Source organism: Ambystoma mexicanum, chromosome 10 (assembly GCF_040938575.1).
Source record: "Ambystoma mexicanum isolate Mex_15411 chromosome 10, UKY_AmexF1_1, whole genome shotgun sequence".
Lineage (NCBI taxonomy): Eukaryota > Metazoa > Chordata > Amphibia > Caudata > Ambystomatidae > Ambystoma > Ambystoma mexicanum.
The window spans coordinates 1319649368-1319667917 of NC_090932.1; the positions used below are offsets into that span (position 1 = coordinate 1319649368).

Consider the following 18550-nt stretch of genomic DNA (forward strand, 5'->3'; position numbering starts at 1 on the left):
GCCGCATTCTAGATGGGTCACCCTATTCAAGATGATATGGCTGCGCCACCAATTTAACATTGATCCGAGGAAATTGGCGGAAATGTTCCCATTCTTTGGATAATGAGGCAGCACACTTCACTTAGGAAACTGAGCCGGCCCTCGAAAATGTGTCGATTGAGCGCCACTTGTTATTGAGGGGCCCACATAAAATTCTCCCGTTATGTATTTATTTTAATAGATCTTCAAGCTGACATATCCCCTTTATAATGCATGCCGGGCCTGCAATACCAGTATAAACGCCTGTATATTATGTTATTACAGGCTAGTTGGAACATCACGACTGACTTGTTATAAGAAAATGACATCACTACTAGATCTGTAATCAGACACTAAGGTTCATTTGTGAAGTAACAGTGCCCACTGCTAGAGCGTCACAGAGGAGAATTCCAGCGACCACCGCAGTACTTAATTAGAGGCATGACAAGCTTTACAAAGAGCGTCATTATAAGTAGGTTGGTGTGGTAAAAATGCTGGTAAAGTGGTGGTAATTCCATTACTGCTAGTCTGCTGCACTGACCTGCCGTACTACAGGTTTCGGGGTAAAGTAGACGATGTACCGCCAGCATTTTGGTGGAGGTAAATTCTCCACTTTCCTCCCAAACTCAGCAGATTTACCACACAGTAATAATGCGCAGGATAAATCCATTAAAAAAATGGCCCTTGAGTCGCATGGACTCCAAAAACTGGGTTTTACACCAGTTTACCAACACTTGCGATCCTGTGGTAACGTCATGGGACCGAGTGGCAGTACCGGAACACGAGGTTGGCAGTCATTCTGCGGATTTACTGCCAAACTTGTGAGGAGGACTAAAATCCCTTTCCCCTTTCACTTTACAGAGTTTAATTGATGAGGATCTGCTTTTGGCAGTTTTTATTTTGAGCATTGCTGGATTTTAGCATGAGAGTTAGAATTTGCATGTTAGGGCTTATTTGCAAGCAAATATAGATGCATTTTATTGAACTGTTTAAACTATTTTTCTACAACAGATTAGAAGCTGCATATTATTATTATTATTGTTGAATCCTAACAGATTCCAAATCGATTTTCTAAATCGGCCGCTGAAAGATCTCCTAGAATACTTGAAGCGAACTGTGCCCGCCCTGTGCAGAACATTGTGCAGTGGAGAATGAAGGCTTTTCTCTGGAATCATACTGCCTCCACAATGTCGAGCCGCTGATTCCTGTTTATTTTCTTTTGCGTTTTTTTAAACTGTTACAAGGTTGAAATAATCCTCAGAATAATTAAATAATGAAAGGCAAGTCTGCAAACTTATTTGTGACAAGTACGAGAAATGCACCGTCCTCTTAACAAGGCAAGGAGCTGGGGCTCTATCGTGCCCCATTGTTGCCCAGGGAGCACTCCTGGCGAAGCTGAATCGTATGCTGCAGGCCTCCCAGGGCAAGCCAGTGCACTCAACTCCAGAGTGAAAACGTCCCTGAGAATAAAAGGGAGGAGCAGGTTGGATGTATACTCAAGATTTAGAGTGGCAGACCCCAATTCCATGGAAAAGAGAGGCATTTTCCAATGGCACATCGTGGCATGCTTTCTAATAACAAAGTCATGAATTCTGTAAAGCCGCAAATTTATATTCTTAAATGGTAGGGTGACCAGACGTCCCGGTTTACCCGGGACAATCCCGCGATATCACCCTCCGTTCCGGGGTCCCGGGAGTTTTTTCATTTTATAAACCCTGTCCCAGGATTGGAATCGGGCCCTGCACGACTCTTCCTTATCGTCAATGGGGGCGTGAGTGCTTTTCACACCCCCATTGCTTCCCCCTTCACCTTCTCGGCTGCTCTCCTCCAATGAGAGGAGTGTGCCTGTGTTTACTTTAGTCCTACTTCTATGTCTACGGCCAGTCTCCTAAACATTGCTACATGGCACACTGGTAACTGGCTTGCAGGCAGGGCATTGTGTTGGCATTACTTTCCTTGATGCACCCCATTCAAACTCCCGAATGGAACAGGCCAGCATTCACGTCCATCTGACAATCCGTGCGCATCATTTGTGTCTCCTGGATTACGATGACCCAGGGGTTTTTGTAAATGGGGTTTAGAAAGCAGAGTTTTTTTTCCTTTCCCAGAACGTCATGCAGTGAGGCGGGTCCACACGATAGCAACAGCCACTGTCCGTGTGAGCAGACCTGAAGTAAGCGTGTCAGGAGAGGCCTTTCGCATCATCATGCATGAATGCTAACATTGCAACAAACATGTCAGGAAACATGATGATGAAAGACAAGTTACTGAACTGTAGTGTAGAGTTCAAACATGGATTTCCTCTATTAGTGGTCGTGGTGGGGGTCATTTTGTTGGAGAAGATTTAGAATCGGGTCATCATAAAACGTGAACTACTTTGGCTGCAAAATGAGCTATATATTTGCGTTCCCTTTTCATTGAGGGATTGGCTCTAGGTTCAGAGTCATTGATGGAGGAATGCACTGGTCTGGGGATGCAGCATTATGCAGGACTGGATTGCGGAACCAAGGACAGAGAAGTAAGCAGGGCGCTACACACACCAGGGAAGTGTTGCATCTTTGTAATATGCCTGGGGGAACCTGAAAACAGCACGGTGTGTCTCTGGAATGTGCTTGGGTACACGTTACAAACTGCAGCAAGAACGCCTATCATGTGTTGTAGTTGTGGGCCGTGTGGACGTTGCCAGGAATGCACAATGCCCCACACCGTTCACTGCACTTTCCCCAAGCACCATGTTCCTCCTTTATGTCAAGATATCCTTTGGGGAAAACCCATTCTCCCATACCAATAACCACCTATGCATTGTTTGCTGTAAAATACATTCCGTTTCTTTTTTTTGGTGTAAAATAGAGATGTGTAAAAATGCTTACAACCTCTTGAGGGTGACTCAGATATCTCAAAAAGCCAACCTCAACAATAGTTCATCTGAAGTGTGTCCCACTCACAAAAGTTGTATGTGTTTTCACCATCGAAGACTTGATTTTAACACATGTCTCTTTACAGAGAATTTGTACCCTCTAAAGGAAATTAAAGCATCTCAAAACTAGTAGAGTCCTGCCCACACCAAATGCTGGCCAGATGACTGAGAGCCAGAGTTCAAAATACAGCGGAAGGGGTTGGTAGGAAGAGACAGTGGGTGTCTGCAATCTAGAAGTACCCATCAGAATTCCGGAAGGCACCACTCCCCCTTTTTTTGTGCCTCTAATAAATGTTAGCAAATAAGATTGGCTCCAGTGGGACCTAAATAGCCTGGGCCTTGAAGGAAACAAAACTCAAAAACTAGAGGCCCTTATTAACAAATGCATTCGTTGGCTTCGTACAGTGTCTGGTTGTATCTTTGTAGCTCTGGCGATATTGTAAACTGTACCAGGACCATTAGTTGGGGAGTAACCAACACAGACTCCCAATTAGTTGTATTTAGGGAGCCGAGAGTGACCAATGGCATTCTGAGGATGGACACGAGATTAAAACGCCCATTAAACTCCATAATATGATATGATATGATATGGCATTTATAACGCGCCTATACACAAGTGTTTCAAGGCGCGACGAGGCAAGGAGGGGGGACAAAGGGAAGACAGACAACGATCTTACTAGGCCAGGTGTCATTCAGATCACGCAAGTGCATGGGACGAAATAGAAATTAAAGTGCATCCATCAAATTATGGTGAAAGTGCCCTGGACATTAATCCACCTAGCCTTGTACTCTCTGACACAAGCATACTCCCCCTGGGATAAAAGGACAACAGACAAGTCTATCTGTTCCACGATGGCATGGAGAAGACCTGTACATGAGGATATGGGTCTTGGATGCAATCGTTCTTATGGCTGTACCCTTGTTTAAGACTATAAAGGATGTTTCTTCAGATGATGGCCTCGCAAGGTTTGTGCAGTATATTGTGTACCTTCATATAGCAGCCAATGATTGAACTATTTGTGCTGATGTTGTTATTGAAGAGACACTTATTCACATCGAAAGAGACACTAATTGGGTCGGGATTCTGCAGGCTAATACTGTTAGTAGACGTTACAATATTAGTGGGGATGGGTAGCTTATTTGTTATAATTGTTGCATTGTTGCTATATTTTTGATGTTGTACTGTAATGGCCTCATGGCCGAATAAAGTGATGATGACGGAAACTGAAAAAGGTGCAGAAGGCTTGAAAATATTAGTATGATTTTGTGCAAAGATAAGAAGAGTCTGATGCCTTCCAGTACACCTTGATCTCTGAGAACTATAACATGCTCTTTAGTGTTCACAAAATCCCCTCCCTATATCTAAAGCAAACGTATGCAAAGGCATCACTTTGGAATAGCTCCAAATTGATATGTGCATGTTTAAAATACAGCAGATATTGCAAATGGCTGCTACCAGTACAAAGGAACCCATACCCATTTTTCAGCTTCCAAACATGCTGCAGTATTATTTGAAAGGTTATGACTTTTTAGCACCTGACAAAAGCATCTAATGGACAGGAAAAGGGCTCCAGTCCTAGAGATCACACTTGCAGAGCAACATCAGTGGATATCTGTCCACTAAGTCTGTCTTGATGAGTTGTTCTTGAATATGCACTTTTGGAATGTTTGATACGGTGTTGGAACAGCCTCACAGGTCCCCGGGGGCCAGTATCATGTTCCACGCTGCAGTACCAAATTGTTTGCTGCCTCAAATGATGTGAACCAGTTATCTTGAGCATATTTTTCTTTGGTTCTCAGGCTAATCATCTCATTCCCCCACACCAGGCCTTCACTGTGGACACGCACACATTTTCTAAGATGTGGAGCAAATGAAGTGTCAGGTTCAGGAACTTTCCCAAGTGTCGCATGAGTTAGCGTGGGTCAATTTCTAGGTTGTAGAAAATCCCTCAATCAATTCTGCTGCGGCAAAACCTCCTGTTACCCATTCCAAAGGAAGACTACTAAGCGAGAATACGATGCGCCCCAACTTTCCTGGATGAACATTTCAGTGTTCGTCCAGTTCTGATTACTAATATTTACATCAAATGTATTTAACTCGCTGCATCAATACCTCGAATTGTTCTTAGCAATTGTGGCATGTCAACTCAGGCGTATGGTTTTCGATCTATGCAGCACACATGTTTCAATGTTCCGTTGCTACAGTATATAATGTTAAGAAATGTTTGTACTACACCAAATCACCACTCTTCTATTAGTTGTGCTTGTGCCAGGGGTCTCCAGACCCTGGTCTGCTGGTGACAAGTAAAAGGAATGAGTCCAGAGGAAAGAAACAGGTGGCAGAAAGATGAGCAGGGACAGAAGACATAGGCTTGTCAGGTAAAAGGAAGCTGTCTGTGATAGCTGGGGTCAATGAGGGTCAAGTTCAGACCAATATTAGGATATCAACTATGTCAAATATTTTTTTCAGATCATGTGGGTTTTTACTTTTTTGCTCTATTACTGCTCAGTTTTTTATTTCTTTGTATCCTTCGTCCTAAGAACATATCTCAGAGACTTTCTTTTACTAGCCCCTGGCTCAGGCTAGAAGCTCCTGGTCAAAGAACACCCCCTGGAGCCCAGGAGGTATTACCAGCTCCTGCTGCATGAATGCCAATTTCAGCCCGTGTGTTGAAACTTTTCAAAACCATTCCTTACCATGCTTTATGTTTTGGGGGGATTTAGATAGTTAATTATTGCTTTCATTTTACTAAAGAAATGTTATTTGCATTTTATTCATTTTTCTTATTTTGTTTAGGAATATTGCAGATTCAAATTGCTTTTAGTAAAACAAAAATACAAACGAACTGCAGACCATTTCGCATAATTAGGGTTATTCCCTACATCTCAAGAATAAATTCAATGCACAATGGGGCAGATTCTCTAAAAACAATGCCTTTGGACCTTGGATCATGCATGAGCAGATTGCCACTTCAAGACTGCATTAAGTATTGTGAGTGTCTATGAGGGTCAGGCTTGTTACATGTGATTTGAACGAATCACAAACAACAAATGCATTTTTAATTAACCAAAAACATCTACAAAAAAGAACAATTCTTTTTCATTGTTTGGGGGATTTCCCCACGAAAGCCCCACTTTTTTTGTATTCATGCTTTTCTCCCACCCCCAAAACTACTATTCCCATTCCCAACCACATAGGTATAGTTTTAAGAAAATCAATATTTTTTTTAGATGTTTTGGGTTCGTTAAACATTCAATTCTACAAAATCACTACATACCGGTCAGGCTGCATGTCTGTCATGCTTTCAGTCAGCCTATCTGTGAATACATTAGTGAGGAGTGGGCCCAAACCTGATGTGTTTATTGGATCGGTGGACAACAGCTAGGATCCGCCCTTGTTTTCTGGCTACTTGAAAAGATGTACATTTTACTTTCAATTAAAGACGTATATCTTTGTTTTACCTAGTCCGAGGTGAAGTGGGGCTACCCGGGCCTGTTAATGGTGGGGGTGCTGCTGCCCAGAGACTCATCCCACCAAATAGCATTTTTGTCCTATTGTATGTGTGGTGCCCTTCATATTCTTTATTTGGAAGTCAGGTTGTTTCTCCCAGAATGGGCCATCCATATTCGCATGCAGCAGTACTGAGTCTGGAGCTTAAGCGGACATGAGCAGGTGAGTGTGGAATTTGCGTACGTGTGTGTATGTGTGTAGTTATTTAGGTGTGCATGCATGCTTGGGGCTGCGAATGATTGAGTGCAGTGTGACTATGCAATGTGTCTGCCAGCTGGTGGTTGCAGGGGAGCGTTTGGAGTAGGTTGGAAAAAAATGAGGTACCGAAGCCGGCATGAGCATGGATCGGTCTTCTCAGTGTTTAATGGGCAAAGCTAAATTGTGTAGCATTGAGTATTTTGGCACAGCCAACATGTGTATGATTTATTTTACAGGGGCTTTAGTGTATAACGGGCAGTGCTAAAATGAGTTTGTTTTGAATGGCATTTACTGGTGTATATGCACACACCCACCGTGGACATGATTTTTCCAGCAGAAATAGTGCATTATGGGCAAAGCTGATACTTTCATGGCATTTTGTCCAGCATGATCATGATTACTTGCAGCAGCATTAGTACATTATGGGAAAACTAATATCAGTGTGTTCTTACATGACATTTACTGAAATATATTGGCACAGCCAGCATGGTCAAAATTACGTTCAGCAGCAATGGTGCATTATGGGGAATGCTAAAATGAATATATCCCAATATGGCATTTACTGGAGAATATTGACACACCCAGAATGGACATGATTTACTACAGTGCCCTTAGAGCATTATGGACAAAGCAAACATTAGTTTGTACATGACATTTACTGGAGTAGATTGGCACAGCCAGCATGGACATGTGGCCTTTGTGCATTATGGACAAATCTAAAATTAGTTTCTTTGTACATTGTACTGACTGGAGTAGATTGGCACAGCTAACACAGGCATGTTTTCTTACAGTGGCACTAGTTTATTATGGACAAAGCTAAAATTAGAGTTTTCTTACATGGCATTTAATGACGTATGGTTAAACTTCCAGCATGGGCATGACTTCTTGCAGAGACATGAGTGCATTGTGGGAAAAGCTAACATGAATGTGCTTGTTTGTGGCAAAACTAACATATGCTGGCACAGCCATCCAAGACATGCTTTCTTACAGCATTAAAATGCCTTATTACGCTGGCAGAATATGGGCATATATTGTGGACAAAGCCAACATGAAAATGTATTGGAAAATGCTTCTGTGTACTGTTGGTCACGTGGCCTCTGCTGCATATTTTATTGCAGTATTCTGTAAAATAGATTGTAAATTGTACGACTTTGTACCCACATCTTCACCAAAAGAGTGCTGTAAAATGCAGCATTTGAAGCCATTCTTTTTTTTTAATTCTCGGGTCGAGAACCTCCCCAACTCCTTTTGGTTGGTACGGGCTCCCTCGCTCCACTCTGTCACTCTCCATAATTTGCAGCAAATGTTTACACCGCTCTCCTTAAAAAAGCCAACCGCCACCAATGTGCCTATGTCAAAACCGCAACCACAAGTACGGGCCTTAAAGGGCGCATCACTGTACATGTTTTTTTCCCTTTTAATAAGGAAAAGCAGTTAGTGTGTCTTTTGTGCGTTTGCATGCGTGGATCGTACAAAAAAGCTGCATACAAAATGTTGAGAACAAGTCCCAATGCAGCACTTAAAACTGGCTAGGCGTCATTCATTGTCAAATGAAATACTGAGAATTCATTATTCTGTATGCATTCTGCAACTCAATTTAGATATTTATGTATGTATATTATTTAAATTATGCTTCCTTCCTCCAAAGGCAGAAGGACCTCCCTACTGCTCAATGCCACACTGTAACAGAAAGCGGCTTTGAACCACATCACATTCATTCAGTTACACAGCACATAGCAGCCATGTGTGCATGCCACGGACAGTCGTGTTAGACCTTGGAATATCAGGGGCTGTGTATCATTTCATGTTAGAAGCCTCATGGTAGAGGAGTTTCTTTTTTTCTTCAGCTTTTTTTTAACCCAGCATAATATTGATGGGGTTAGATGAAAATAAATTAGCAGGTACAACACACCACAGTACACATCACCACTGTGCAGGTGCAAGAAAGTGCAAACAAGTGCCACTTTTAGCGCTGATACTTTTGCACTTTGTGCGTCTGTTTCCTTGTTGACCCAAAAAAGAGAGTGATACTGCAGAATCTTTGCAAAACTGTAGAAGTTCGAAGGTTACCCTAGTACAAAATAAAACCCTCTTTCAATGCATTTTTGCACCAAGGAAATGTCGCCCTACTCCTAGACCCAGAGCTGGCCTACAAGGAACTCTGGAGATTTCCTGCTGGGCCTCTGCACCCTGGGCCTCTTTTGTGTGGTAACCTATTTTATTTCCAAATGTTCTCATAGGAAAAGGGCTGGGTTGGTGGAAAATGTGCAATATGGGGCTACTTATTTCCAGGACCTCTATGGTTCCCAGTCATCACCTGCCTAGACCCTTGCACTTGCAGCGGTGCAACGTTTCTGCAGCATGGCCCAGCATGCGCTTGCTCTGAAGTGCATCCTGCTGGGACTGGTTTCTACAGGTGGGTGGTGCTTGTTATGATGGTGCTGGAATATTCCCAGCTCAGGCAGTCATGTCTCGTAGCCTTCAGAGTGCAGCGAGAAATTAAATTCAGCACAGCGATCCAGCACTTACCGTAAATCACCCGACACCCTCCTTCCGGGCCTACTCTCTGCTAGATATTTTATTGCAAGCATATTGCAAACAAAGTGAGCCGACACCAGATAATACATACAGCCCCGGCTTTGCAGAGACATGCCTCCCGAATTCCCACCAGTTTAATTGATGCCAGAATCCTGAAGCCATCGAACATGCCCTTGAGTTGAACAATAACACAATTTAGCTCTCGCTTCCTTGTCATGACTCCCCCACGTGTTAAGTACAGAATAATGACATTAGCAGCCTGGATCAATTTCCCATGTACTGTCTGTGGTTTATGTGGACTAAAATCAGTAGACAACATAAGGGAGGATCAGAGCTCGTGTGAGGGACACAACCAGAGGTGTTGCTAGGCGGGGGGCTTTGGTGGCTATAGCCCCGGGTCTTTTCGTTGTAGCCCCGGATAGAATCTCAGGGTCTACAAGCAAAATGCAAGCTAGCCCCGAGTCCCGACAATCCCGACATTAGTGTAGCCCCAGATCTTTTCCAGACCTGGCAACATCCCTGGACACAAGCCCTCACCTCGCCATGACGATGCCACCGTAGTGGTTCCAGGATGCAACAGAGGGGCAACGTTGCATTGTGTTTGCTGTAGATGTGGGCTATCTTTCAAACAAGACCTGTTTCATAGCAATGCCATCCTATGCAGCAGCCTAAAGCACCACCGGAAGGGGGCACCAAATAACCTCTCGAATGGCCCTACAAGGAGCAAGTTTGGCGTAAGTGTGAGGGAATGGGTGTGACAACATTTCACCCAGGGCAACGACCTTGCGTACAAGAATTGTTTACGCAAATGGGGTCTAAAGCACAACCTAATCAAATGAGTGCAACTTGATGCAGTGTAAACAATAGGGAAACCATCTTGTGTAGGGATTGGTATCTTAAGAATTGAGAAGATTAGGGTGTCCGGTTGTAAGTGTCGGTTCAGCGCAAAGGGGCAAATATGATTGTCAACAGGGTGTGTGTGTACACTATCTGCAGTTGAGCACTGCTGACTAGGCAGGCCAGAGGTATTGCAAACATGTTAAATGATTGGGAGCACAGGCAACCCAAGAGGAGCTCTGCATGTCACCCATGGATTTGATGGGCACAGGCCAAAGGGGAGACTTGGAGGCCATTTTAGGAATTGTTTGGATGACTTGACCGGATTGTCTTCCTGACAGATTCAGTGGAACATGCATGCAGGCCATATACAGGCGATCCAGTTCTACATATATATGGTCCTTCCCGCCTGCTGCGAAACGTATGCCAAAAAACAAGGCCCTTAGTAAGAGTAACAACAGTATTTGCTGGCCATCCATTGTAATATAGCTATAATCCATCGCATCATGGGCTATGACTAGGACCAATGCTAAGAGGTGTGGGGCTATAGGTGAAGTGTCATTTTGACGCTAAACTCACTTAATTCATTTGTTTATATAAGGCGTAAGGTGCAATCATGCAGGCCTAACCACCTCGAGGGGCCAATCAGCCTTTAAGCCAAGCGGAGGGACTTCTTTTCTCTGCATGAAGACAGCGAGCGCACTTTCCAATCTGAAATCACTTGGAAGACTCTTCCATAGAATAGCACCACGCCCCTTGCAGGCGTCCCTACTAAACCCTTACCCTGTGATCGCATAGGAGGTGCAGGACAATATAGGATGATCTTTTTCTTTAAATACCTGGGGGCTATGCCATAGGCTATATAGACTAAGCAATCATGATTTTCTACGTCAACATCAGTCTTGTATAGGAGCCCTGACGAGGGATCACCAAAGAGGTGTGATCTTTCCTTCTAAGTCCGCTCAAGTCCACCCATCTCCAGTACACTATCTGGTTTTTAGAATTAACATCAAAAAATGTCTTAACTGATAAGTAGGAAAAAATGCGGCTTTTGCGACGGACAGAACCAGTTCTGGCATAGTTATTACTGTACCGAAATTCACCATCAAATTCTTTAACCGAGGCCTAACGACTATGAGCCAAATGTTCAAAATGTTATTTGATGAATGGATAAGATGCACTAGCAAATCTCATTCCTTGCTCCAAAAGGGGAGCATCCCAATTCTAAAATGGCACCTCCACGTACGTATCTTAATTGTGCATATTCAGTGCAGAAGCCCCCCTGATTTGTGCAAATGTACAAAGGGGTGTAAAAAGCACATCCCGAATTCATAAATGGGGTGCCCTTTTTAAAGCACAGGAATGAGGCATATCACCCTGTACCTGTTCCGAACAGGCAGCAGGAGATGCAAAAAATCATAACAGGGTTTTTTCTTACCCTGTCAAGCTTTTTTTAAGTGTGACACCCACTGTAGACTGCAGCTGTCACACGTTCATTTCTATCCATCAAACAGGGATAGAAATGGTTTTGTTTACATTTCAGAGGTACAGCCTCCGTAAGAGACTGCTTTGGTGAAATAGCTGCCAGCACCGAAGTGGGTGATGGGAGCTTGTAAACTTTAGTGTCGGGAGCATGTGTGACGAATCAACCTCTGGTGCACCAGTGGTCCAGGGATGAATCTCGGTTCCTAAACCATCAATCAGCCCCACACGTCTAGTACATCAGAAAGGATCTGAACAGATTGGAAACACAAGCAAATTATAAACCTTCTTGTCCAATTTTGGTAACGTGGATGGAATGGCAGGCTGATCTCCACAAGGTCGTGGATCGTTGGTTAGTTGCCACACAGCGAAAATACAATTATTACCCAATGATAAAAGGGACTGTCCAGTCAAGGTTTTATAAAAAAATATCTACTTTATTATTATCACAACAGACAGTTCTACCACAATATACAATCCAACCCACCCTGTAAAGGAATGCAGAGGACAGACAGTTTCAAAAAGGAAAAGGTATGCACTCTGGATACTGACAGGAGGGTAGTTGGTAAAGTAATTAATCACAATAGTTCAAGGCTACTTGGTTTCAACACAAGGAGAGCAGTGGGTCGTAAAATGTCACTAGGGGCCTTCGGAGAAGGACCAGGGGTACAGAACCACAATGTACCTTGTGCTTGTAGAAGTTCTTGGTGTTCGACAGGGTCGAGTTGGTTTCAGGGCATTTTGCAGCTTCTGCGACAGAGTTCAAGACAGGAGATAGCTGCAGGTATCAGGCGGCAGACAATTCAGTGAGCGAGGCTGGATGTACGGTTGCAGGCTGGTCTACATGGTGGCTCATGGTGAGGAATCGTTGTCTCAGTGCTGGTTGGTGGGTCTGAAGCATCGGTCTAAGTGTCTCGGATGGCATGACCGACTGCGGAGTAACAGTCAGCGGTGCAGTCGGTTGCAGCTCGAGGGGCTTCGATCTGCAACCGATGCTTGTCGATGCACTCCTCCTAGCTTCTTCACTGGACTTGTGTCGTCCTTTAGGGCAGATGGCTCAAAGCTGAGGAGAGTGTTGCAGGCATTTGCCTTGTCCTTGGTTTGGTTCAGAGACTCTCTGGCACTTCCCACCTTGGAAGCTTGCTGAAGAGCCTAGCAGGACATGCTGTGTGCTGGCTGGGTACTAGTTCTGGAGCTGCTAGAGGGTCTCTGGTTTCAGTATCTCCCTAAGCTCCCTGGGAGATGTTTAGGGGAGGGATCTTGCTTCCCTCTTGGAGGTTCTTGTCATCCTTCACTGGTGGAAGATATAAGTCAGACTGTTCCTTCAGCCATGGTCCTATGTTGAGTTCTTCTTGTTACTCCTTGCAAAATCTTCAGATGATCTGCCCAAAGGTGGGGCTGAACCCTCTTTTAATGCCAAATGGGCCACAGTGATTGGTATCTGTTGTGGATCAAAGGGGCTCTCTAGTTAATGGAGCTCACTGTGGTTCCTGATTAAAACGGCAGGTATCCTGCGAAGCAGTGGCAAGAACAGACTTTATGTCTCCATCAATCCACATGCTCGTAACTTCTGATGGGGGTCCTCCTGCAGGGGTTGCCTACTGAAAACACATAGTCCCAGACATGACAGGTCACTGCCCTTGATACTGAGAGGCAGGAGCTGGCTTCAAGTTGTCACAGTGCATATCAAAGGTTGTTCGCGTTTCCTGTCACTTTTGTTAAACTCTGCAGTCAGGCCACATGAGGGCCTGTTTGAAGTATAATCTATTAGTATGTTTAATATGTTAATCACTGCCACCATATGCAGTGCTTTCACAAAGGGACAGGGAGGATCCATGGACACTTTGTTAGTTAATTAGACTGGCCATGGCAGGAGGAAAGTGTTGCATTTCCGTGCCTGAGATGCCTTGATGTACTCTTGGCTGTCATTTGCCAACTAAATATGACAGGGGGGACGGCACTTGTAGGATGTGTCCACCCAGAGAAGACAGGTCTATGTGCATGTCGTGCAGTGAGCATAGGAAAATGTGTGCAGATTAGCACCATCATTTAATTTAATTATATATTTCACAAAATCCCAGGCAAGCGCACACCCACTGTGCAGATGGTCAAATTCCTCACAGTATGCTACCAACATTAATCTATTCATGGGGGCTGGTCAGTGCACTTTTTTTCTACAGGACAGCCACCTGGAAATGCACAGAACACTTTTGAGAATAAGTGACCTGCACATTTCCAAACATCAGGCATCTATTATTACAATATCACAACGACCTACTGAAGAAAACAAAATTTCACAATCCAGATTTTGAGACCAATGCGAGACAAATCACAAATGATCAGGTTTCTTAGTGATTATGTTTTCTGACAAGGGAAGGAAATGCATGCATAGTGACAGAGTTAGCGGAAATGGGTATGGGGATGCAGGAGGAGGGGAGATGTAGGTAAGTGAGAGTGAAGAAGAAAAGACTTAGGTGCAGACAGTTGAGAAATGCATATTTTGCTTTTTCTGTAATAAGCGGAGCAGTTGAATTATGTAGTGAATATACCTGCAAGGCGTGCTTCATAAAACAGAGTTGTGTCTCATGATCATATGTGACTAGGCAATATGTTTGAGACTAGGTGCTAGGTGGAGACCAAGCCTGATTTGCGTATATTCCTTCCCCTTCTTGGCAGGTGAAGAACAATGGTCTTGAGGGTTGCCCAGAGCAATGCCAGAGGTTAGGATTAATCCTCAACCTTCTAGCCATCACCCCTTGTGTTTTGCTATTGTCTCTCCGAGTGTAACGGGTATGTCCAGACATGAGTCCTGTGCCTGCTGGGCTTACAGACCAAAGCTACATCTCACTAATGAGGACCAACAAGGCTGAAACATGTCTGGGGGTGTTTGTGGTTTTGTGCAGAAGGCATGTGACCTATCAGTTTGGGCTGGACTGCCCCTTTTGGGGTAGGATCAAGCCTAATTTGCATATGGCCTTTCCTCTTTCTGTAATGGCTTGGCAGGTGAAGAACGATGGTGTGGAGGGTTGCCCAGAGCAATGGCAGAGGTTAAGATTAATTCTCAACCTTCCAGCCATCACCTCTTGTGTGTTGCTACGTTCGTACAGGAAGTATAGGGGCAGCTCCCACATGGTGTCCTCTGGAGAGGAAGAGGTGCTGAATTTGCCTAATACAGCAGGTTAGCCTCAGGTTTCCGGCTTTGGAATATTTTGCACAGTCCGGTTGCTTCTTATCTATATTTTTTATAATATATGTAGACTCACTCATCTCATATCCACTGGCTATTGTATCTCAAGCCCTTCCTGGTTAATGCCAATGCTTCACCATCAGCTCGAATGAATAGGAAGATTTGTATAGCAGCTGGAATTGTTCACTTGCACAAAATGCTGCAGGGTGGAAGTGGCGCCGCATTCAAGGAGGATTGTCATGCCTGAGAGAAAAAAGAATACGGGACAAAGAATAATCCTTGTGGCAGCAGCCCTGTCTGACAGAGAAACGAGTGTTACTGCCTGCACAGCCCAGATTATTACTTCGTCAGTGTTCTCTCTAGAAATAGGTTTAAAAATAATAAAACAATTCTTTTCGTTTTTATATTGAGCTTTTACGCTGTGGTGATCAGGTTAATTCGTTTGTAGGGTTGCCTGTTTTCAGTGTTTTTGTTTTATGAATCCAAGTAGCATTTTACCAGTGCATTCAAATAGAATTCTGTCTTTATCAGTGTTTATACCTGCCCGAAAACCCCCGAAAATGGTCGACAACTATGTTTTCCTGTCGCACAAAAATAGTTATAGCTGCATCTTCAAAAGGCATACTTTTGAAGGACAATTGTCACACAATGTTGTGTGTATATAGAGAAGCAGCTATATTTTTTATTCTTTAGAAAAATATCAGCATGGTGGTAGTCACTAGGTGCACCCACAGTGATTTAGAAACCATTCTTGCTGTTTTCTCTTTGGGGCGTAACTGCTGCAGTCAGAGGTCAGAATGGCCCAAGTAGCCTGGCTTGATGTGGAGAAGTGGGCCTAGGCATAAACGTACAGAGAGTGAATAATATTGTACATCAAAGAGAGGAATCGCAATGAAAGAGAATGACAGCTCATCATAGCAGGCCCAGATTATAGAAACTTTGCACTGGTGCAAGTGCATATTTGCACTATATTAGCTGTAGGGCAAAGTAGGGCAAAGTTAGCAGTGGTGCAAACATGCATTAAAAGTGCATGTTTTTTTAATTGGGGCCATTTTTACCCTAGTGCGAATATCATGAAAAACTGCACTTGTCATGGTGCAAATGTTTTCTAATATGGCCCCAATGTTTTTTGCAGCAGGGCAAACTTTGCCTAATTGCTGATACGGTGCAACTTTGCAAGGTTTCTGTAATCTGGGCCTAATATGTTAATAAACCCAAAAAAGAATGGTCAAATATAAACAAGCACCAGATACCCCTATATCGTTTCTCCGATTGCATTGCAGGTTGTGTAAAGGTGTAACAAGCCCGTGGCGCAGGCTGGTGGTCTTGATTTGTCTCCTTTCGGGCTGTGTCTTGTATCCTGAGTTTGCTATAGCTGCTCTCTTCGCCCGCCTGCCAGTGCTGACTAACAGCAGGAAGCTCTATAAGAGATGGGTGACTACTGTGGAAAGTCGTTGTAATCAGTTTTTTCACTTTATATCAATAGGAGCAATCTTTCTTCTGGTAGGCTTTTTTACAATGCTTATCAGTTAAAACCTAAATTTGAAAAGCCTAGCTATTATTCCTTGTCCTTTGACATCCCTGATTAATTGCCAACCAATGACCCAAACATTCCTTCTCAAAGAAGTTTAATATAACTTTTGCACCTAAATGGTGATCAATTTGGCTTCAACATGCCCCAGCTCACCATACAGTGAGTACATTCCAGACATGCCCCCTGGCATATTGGACACCTCTCCTCTATCTGTCTCTCCTTTTGGTGCTGCACCCCATAGAATACAGTTGAGTCCCATGATTCATTCGGGCCACTTGTACACATAGTTCTTCCATCTTTTCCTGCTCATGCCTTCCTGAGCATCTTATCTATCCCTCAACCTAGTCCCTAGTATCTACCCGACTTTGCTCCTCTCTACCACTGCTGAATGTTCGATCATACTCCCCCTTGGCCTTTCTTAATGGCAAAAGAGCTTCAGTGCCATGAACTATGGCAGTAGGCGCTGTACAAATGCAAGATAACCTGATATAACTATATAGTGTATCTATATAATTACTTGGAGAGATTGGAAAAGGCTACCAGACACTTTTCAATCTCTTCAATCAACTTGTGGACGTCCATTGAGCCGCCTGAGCGGTCTTGTGAACCAGAAGATGTGGACTCATTACTATGTATGGCAAGCTGGTTAGGGTGACAATGGGTAGCAGACCAGCTCTCATAAATTTGCAGACCGAAGGACTGGATGTGAGCAGTGAATGGTGGGAAATAGTCATAGAGCTTAGGATGCCTCCAGACTTGACACTAACTGGGGTGTTTACTGAGTGCAACAAACATTATGCAATTCTTTTTCCAGTCATAGTTTTGCAGAAGGGGTGTTGAGAATGGTCAATGTCAGGATGAAGAGGGATCCAGCCCAAAGCTTTTTTGTGTCTGTTCATGTGAGTGGCAAATTAGGGATGGCAGGCACAGCTGCAAGAACATCTAGGTGCAGCCCAGAATGCACACCGCCAAGGTCTGGGGTACTATGCAAAGAGTTTTGAATTGCAATGTGCCTTGACCGGCAGCAAACACGGATTAAATCCGAGGTTCTGATCTTCACAGCAAGTGACCTGATTGGTGTTCATTGGATCACCTTTATCCAAAATCTTATATGAATTGTACATTATACAGAAATAAATCAAAGGTGAATCATGAGGTTTGAGTTGTTGTTTTGCATTTCCAGAGTAAAGGGGTACTTCCACTGGAAATAAAATATACATACATTTGTCTCATGGTTAATTTCTAGTGTGACCCCACTCACACTGGAAATTGTATTTGTTCATATCAAGTGAGGGTGGGCATTGTTTCAGGTATAACCTCTTCTGGAAATATATATTTGTTATTTAGTCTGTATCTTTCTTGTGAGTGTGCAGTCCTCCCCATCCCATGCTAGAAATCATTTTTTCCCTGTTGCCAGCAGTGGTGGGCCTAGGGCTGGTAACAAAGTAAATACTATTTCTAGGGCAAAGTTCCCCTGCCCTGGACATGTTTTTCTTTCTATTTCCTATAATGTGGACCTAAAACTAGAAACAGTATGTTTTCTATTTCTAACCTAATTCCTACTTATCTTGGAAATAAAATACAAAATCCCCCATTGTTCTATGTAGAGTGGGACAGTGGTGCATTTTAGAATCATGCAGGAGTTAGAAACATTCCTTCCCCTGCATGGCCTTGGTGTGCAAGCATTTTCAAAGGAATCATTGTAAAAGTGTTGTCTACCCACAAAACTTGCATTTTCTCATGTGATCTGGAGTTTGCATGAAATAGGTCACCCACAGAACAATCTCTAACCTATATGTTGTGATTATTTCTGATAATTTTGTGAAAACCTATTCAAATATAAATATAGTTTCTTAGAATCTCTGTTTTATTTTTTTTTAAAGGCCAAAAGTCCCTGTTTGTTGTTGTTTTATGGGGCCCACGCACAGCTTTACACTGCAGCACTTCTTTTGTACAGATTTACCCAGCAACCTACACGTCCCATTTATGCCAGTGAGTCTTTGAGCCAGAAACACAATTTGACATTTATGCCAACAAAACTCATTTGTTTTATACTGTTTCTATAATTGATTGAACCACTATAGAAACAATATTACAATGTTGTTAACATTAGTACTTTTAAAACTTACTTGTCACTGTGCCAGATTTCAGACCTCATTCATGGGCCCCAGTATTTTTTTGTTTTCTGACCTTTGACTTTTTATGAACTTTGACTTGGACTGGAAGATTGTACCTGCTTAACCTGGGGGGAGAGGATGTAAGGCACAAGTAGCTTCAAGCAAGGCAAGTCATTTCAATTGAGCTTAGGCTATTAGATTTACCATTGAA

At 43.4% G+C, this 18550-nt stretch overlaps 1 protein-coding gene across 3 annotated transcripts in view; it reads left to right on the top strand.

Annotated features, from left to right (window-relative positions):
* Positions 1-18550, top strand: part of TTC28 (tetratricopeptide repeat domain 28) — a 1396661-nt gene that overhangs the window by 918235 nt on the left and 459876 nt on the right. The gene's annotated exons all lie outside the window — the stretch shown is intronic.